Here is a 6,296-nt window from a genome sequence, read left to right as displayed (position 1 = left end):
AGGCACCGTCTTCCTTTTGTTCCATTCGTTGCCTTGAGCCGCGCAAGGCTTCAGCTTTGACGTTTTCATGCTTTAATGCTTCCATCTGAGCAGTTCGTATCTGTGCGGGAAGACTGGACTGGATAGTGAGCTGCAAGGCTCGTACGCATCTAGGTAGAGTGTCTTTCCGGCTGAGAGCGTCAGCCACAACATTGGCCTTGCCTGGATGGTACTTGATGGCGCATTCGTAATCATTAAGTAACTCGACCCATCGTCGTTGACGCATATTCAATTCCTTCTGCTTGAAGATATGCTCGAGACTCCTGTGATCGGTGTAAATAGTGCACTTGGTACCGTACAGGTAGTGTCGCCATATCTTGAGCGCGAAAACAACAGCTCCCAGCTCTAAATCATGCGTCGTGTAGTTCCGTTCATGAACCTTGAGTTGACGAGAAGCGTAGGCAATAACTTTATCCCGCTGCATCAATACACAACCAAGACCCTGTATCGATGCGTCACAATAGACCACAAAATCATCCGTGCCCTCTGGCAATGAGAGAATAGGTGCGCTGCAAAGCCTATCCTTTAAGTACTGAAAAGCCGTTTCTTGTGTATTACCCCAACGATAGGTAACACCTTTCTGTGTCAACATAGTAAGCGGCTGTGCGATCTTGGAGAAGTCTTTGATAAACCGCCTGTAGTATCCCGCCAAACCCAAGAATTGGCGTATTTCTGTTGGTGTACGCGGTGCAGGCCAGTTCCTGATCGAGTCTACCTTGGATGGATCGACATGAATCCCATCCCTGTTCACCACATGGCCTAAGAAGTGGACTTCACGAAGCAAGAAGTCGCATTTTGAAAACTTTGCGTACAGTTGTTCCTTTCGAAGAAGTTCCAAGATGAGACGTAAGTGCTGCTCGTGTTCCTCCGGACTCTTGGAGTAGATCAGAATGTTGTCGTTGAAGACAATGACGAACTTGTCAAGATAGGGTTTGCACACCCTATTCATAAGATCCATGAAAACTGCAGGCGCGCTCGTAAGCCCAAATGGCATGACTAGGAACTCGTAATGGCCGCCGCGAGTTCTGAATGCTGTCTTGGAGACGTCCTCATCCCGGACTCTCAGCTGATGATAACCAGACCTTAGGTCAACCTTGGAGTAGTAACTCGACCCTTGCAACTGGTCGAATAAGTCGTCAATGCGTGGAAGAGGATAACGGTTCTTCACTGTGACTTTGTTCAGTTTACGGTAATCAATTTCACATCCTGAAGGTGCCATCCTTCTTTTTCACAGATAATTGGTATCCAAGAGTTCTTGTAGCTCCCCAAGGCGAAGAGATAGGTCGGATAAATCCCTTATCCAAGATTTCTTGTAGCCGCGTCAATAGTTCTTCCGATTCTGGTGGAGCTAAGCGATACGGTGCTCGAGCTATGGGTGCTGCTCCTGGAGCGAGCTCGATTTGAAATTCGACCTGACGATGAGGCGGTAGACCAGGTAAATCTTTAGGAAATACCTGAGGAAAGTCGGGTACAACTGAATGGTCTTCCAACTTCTTTTCTTTCACTGATGCGTCAGTAACGAGAGCCAAAATTACGGTGTGGCCCTTTCCGCAAACATTTCTGAGCCTTCAAGAAAGAGGTGATGCCAACCACAGCACCACTCTTGTCGCTTTGAACTTCGAGAGGTTCTTGACCAGAACGAGGAATGCGAACAATCTTTTCTTTGCATAGGATTTCTGCTTGTTGTTGCTGCTGGCGATTCCGATTAGCAGGTCGTGGGCTCCTGAATCCTTAGCTTCATGGCCCATCTTGAGACACCTCTGGCAACGTCCCTCGTTGCACTAACCACTGTGGTGTCTGTTGCATTAGTTTCACATTGGGTGAATTCCCCGATATCCACCCTGCCCCTGACCACCAGAAGTTGGCTGACTCGGCTCTGGTGATCACTATTCTTGCGTTGCTGCTGTGCTTGAGACCGAACGGTAGCTGAACCCTTGCTGGAATACCCATCCCATTTCCGCTTGTTGTCACTAGGAGTAGCGGAAGTAGCAGAAGTGGTAGCGGTAGTAATAGCGCTGATACAACTAGGCAGCCTGTTCTGTTCCACTGCCTGACCCGTGAGGCGATGAGCAAGACGCTGAATGTCTTGGATATTGTCGAGGTTAACCGATGTAGCATGGCTCGGAATCTATGAGGCTAGACCCTTGAGGTACAATTCGATACGCTTGCTTGGAGGGTCCACCATGGTTGGACACAAGATGGCCAGTTCGTTTGACCGTTTCGTATGAGCTTCAATTTCTGACCCCGTCATTTTCAAATGGTAAGGCTCCACTTCCAACTTGTGGATGTCATCACGCGTGCAGTATTCCCTTTTAATGCATTCTTTGAATTCGTTCCAGGGGGTGGCGTTAGCAGCTGCCAACCCTAGTATCTGTACTTGCACGTTCCACCAGGTTAGCGCGATCCCTTCCAGTGGCGTACTTGACCCTGCGAGCCTCAGGGCATTCACTCATCTTGGATACTGACTCGAGCTTCCCAAACCAATGGAGTAGTCCCACTGCTCCTTCTGTGCCACTGGATGTGCTTGGACGACAGTCCATGAAGTTCTTGAATGTGCAGACAGGTTGCTATGCATTCTGACCCGTTGCGCGAGAAAGATAGGTCAAGGTTAAGCGCGAGAGTTGGGTCACGAGAGTAGGATCTAACATCCTAGGATAGGTCTGGAATAACAGGTTATACCTCCTTCCTGTGCGGCTGCAAGCGCCGCAGCAACTTGTTCGTTAATGAGAGCCGTCAACTGGGCTTGAGTCATGTTAACACGTCCAGACATGATCGAACAGTAAAGGTAGCATAAGTATGAATGGTTCGCGAGTAGTGCGATGACAGAAAAGTGTAGGCACATAGGTGTTCTTAAGCAGTAACAAGTAGTGAGCAAAGTAATGTAAGCATACTACGAGCAAAGTTCTATGCAATTCTAGCATGTAGGCAATAAACATAAACCTCATTACCTAGGATGTTGAGACTTGCACGTGGAGCGAAGCGTCGTTGTGGATCGTTGAGAGCACTGTTCCGGTTATAGTCTGGTTTTAATAAAAACGTTTTTCCCATATTAAAACCAAGTTCTCTATAACCAATGGCTCTAATACCAATCTGTCACACCCCCAAAATCCACCTGCGGAGTATCACCGCTTGGGAGCGTGACTGACCAGGATCAAGCCACCAATCATATAGAACAATACATATAGTAAAAGTAATTGCCATTAAACCAAACCAAATCCATATGAAAGGTGTTCCAAGGCATAAGTAAGTTATCATTGTTTAGCAGAAGCGTATAATCAAAACCCATCATAATTTAGTACGAAATGTCATAAGTGTTTAATAAGATAATCACGATCCAAGCCCACAACGACCAGCTCCTCCATGTGCAAGCTCCATGTATCTAACGACCTGCAAGGCGTGTAACTGAGGATCAACAACTAGTTGAGCGAGTTCACAGAAAGTAAATGCGTAATGGTAAGTGCGTATGTAACATGTGGCTCTACTAGGCCGATAGTACGTTCTATTGGTGGGGGCTTCCCATGTTGTATAACCACTAGACTATTCGTAACCATAAGTATCCTTCACAACCGAGGATAGTAGTAAGTATAAATACACGTAGGTTTTACGTGAGTATCCTTCACAACCGAGGATAGTAGTAAGTATAAGTACACGTAGGTTTTACGTGAGTATCCTTCACAACCGAGGATAGTAGTAAGTATAAGTACACGTAGGTTTTACGTGAGTATCCTTCACAACCGAGGATAGTAGTAAGTATAAGTACACGTAGGTTTTACGTGAGTATCCTTCACAACCGAGGATAGTAGTAAGTATAAGTAGGTGTCCTGCACAACCGAGGACAGTGAGTAGCATAAGTCTGTGTCCTGCACAACCGAGGACAGTGGTATGGTAGTCTAGTGTTAGTGTCTGTACGAATCTATTCAACCTTATTCCTTCAACCCCATTCCCAAGCCCTGGGAATCCCATGCCTTAGTAAGAGTGTGAACTCACCTTGATTTGCTCGGTATGCTAGGTTATGCACTCACAAGTATTCAATCAAGTCCTATTGTATGCACGTATAATAATCAGTTTCGAATTCACAATATTTCACATACCACACAATTATTGCGCAAGTAGCGTACATATAGTTTAATTCGTAATCAATTAGCACTTCGGTCTAGAATTAGCAAGTAGTCACTTAGCATGCATTTGTTCAAACGTGGATTCATTCCATGATTTCATGTTTGCAAGACACGTGCACTTACCTTTCAATCCAAACAGATATGGAAATAAACTTGTTTCATAAGTACACATACAAATAATATCAAAGTGCACATGTTATACAAGTACCTCGATTGACCAGTAGATAAGATCAACTCTATTTTTAATCATTCTGAAGTGAGACTTCACACCACCTCACAAAAGTCGGACCACTCATACATTCATTTCTAATATTCGGACAAGGCAAAGCATGAAACATCAGACAACATATATGTGACAACCCTCACTAAACCAGGTATCCGTACGATTTAATTAACTATTAATTGCTGCTTAATTACTGTGCTTAACTGAAATTGCTGATGAACTGCTGCTTGACTGTTGATACTTGTATATTCATGCATCATACTTTACATACTGTCACTACACTATTTACATGTTGAGCCTTAGTGACAAACATGATGCACAAAAGCACAGTAGCATTTGAACGGATAACCTATTGAACATGCTGATAAAGCAAGCATCAGGCAGACACTGCCTCTAAGGCCTGTATGAGCCAGAAATATTTTACTACACTAGTGGAGAGTGTAGGGATAAGAGAGTTGTAGAACTGCGTCACTAGGTAATAATTATAGTGACCGGATGTGCCTAAAACGTACTTTGAGAACAAAATTCTGCACTTTAAAATAAAAATTCAGCATTTATCTAAATTAGTAAAGTGCAAAAAGTTGGAAAAATATTACTAGACACTTTCCAAAGTATCGGGAATAAACTGTGTCACTAAAAAAATAATATCAACGACACTTTAAATAATTATTTGGCACCTTATCGGAGTAATATCCAACCGTACAACCGGACTTAACCCGGGACATAAAAATTTGACAATGACATTGTTGTCTTTCTCTGAGCCAGTTAGGGTCCCCGAATACCCTAACACCCGATATAATTTACTACCCACTAATACACTAAACATAATTTCAAACTAATTAAACTAACTAGTATTTACCTTCAAGTCCAAATCAAACCAAATGCCCCCTCACAAACCAATCGGCCCCCTCTTCTCACACTTGAAATCCCTCATATGACACCAAATCTTCCATTTTCCCATGCACAGTTGACTTTTGATTATGTGAAGGTTGTGATAAGTACTAACATTACTTACACTAAACACCCCTTAAGAACTTACTTGTTTACATAACAACTTTCACATAACCCCCCTCCTCTTTGCATGTAATCGGTCATTGTGGGACCTTACCATACGAATACTTCATCTCCACCCTAAGATTTTGAAAAGGTTTCCTTTCCCCATGCATATTGTGTTAAGATATGAGTTGATTGTGTTTGTACTATTAGGGACATTTTAACCAATGAATAAAGAACTTAATCTACAAATAACCACCACCTTTCCCACTAAACCCCACTCAACAAAATAACAACTTACCTTCGTCCATTAAAGAGCTTCTGCCGAACAACCTCCCCACACGCCACCACCTTCCATTTTCCATTCATTCAATCCAAGGTTACTTCATAATGCAAGGAGCCATTTTAGGAGGTGTAGAGCACACGGATCACTAAGGACCTCACTCGCTTGTCTTTATCCACTCGTTTTCTCTCGCGTTTCTTCCCTAGCTTCAAAGCTAGTAGTAAGCTCCTTTGATCATCTTTTACTTTATATTTTTGATGGTTAAAAATTATGTGGTGATGTAAATAAAAGAACACTAGAAGATCATAAAATGCAAGCTTGAACATAAAGCTAGTAAGAGGTTAAAATAAGATGGAATCTTGTTAAAAAAAAATAAATAAATAAATAAATTGTTTTGATATGCTTATTATCTATTTTGATGCTTACTAGTAAGATAATGTTGGACATCAAAAATTTAACTTGTTAAAATAAGATTTAAAAACTTATGTTAACAAGTTAGGAGGTGACTAATGTTTATATAAAAAGATCACCTCCATGTTTTAACATAAACTTGGTAACAAGACGAGTTCTTGAAAAATAAATAAACTAAGTGAGTGGATGGTCTTATGGACCCGACATCTACAAATGATTTTCTAAGACA

Source organism: Helianthus annuus, chromosome 1 (genome assembly GCF_002127325.2).
Source record: "Helianthus annuus cultivar XRQ/B chromosome 1, HanXRQr2.0-SUNRISE, whole genome shotgun sequence".
Taxonomy (NCBI): domain Eukaryota; kingdom Viridiplantae; phylum Streptophyta; class Magnoliopsida; order Asterales; family Asteraceae; genus Helianthus; species Helianthus annuus.
This window is presented reverse-complemented; position numbering follows the sequence as displayed.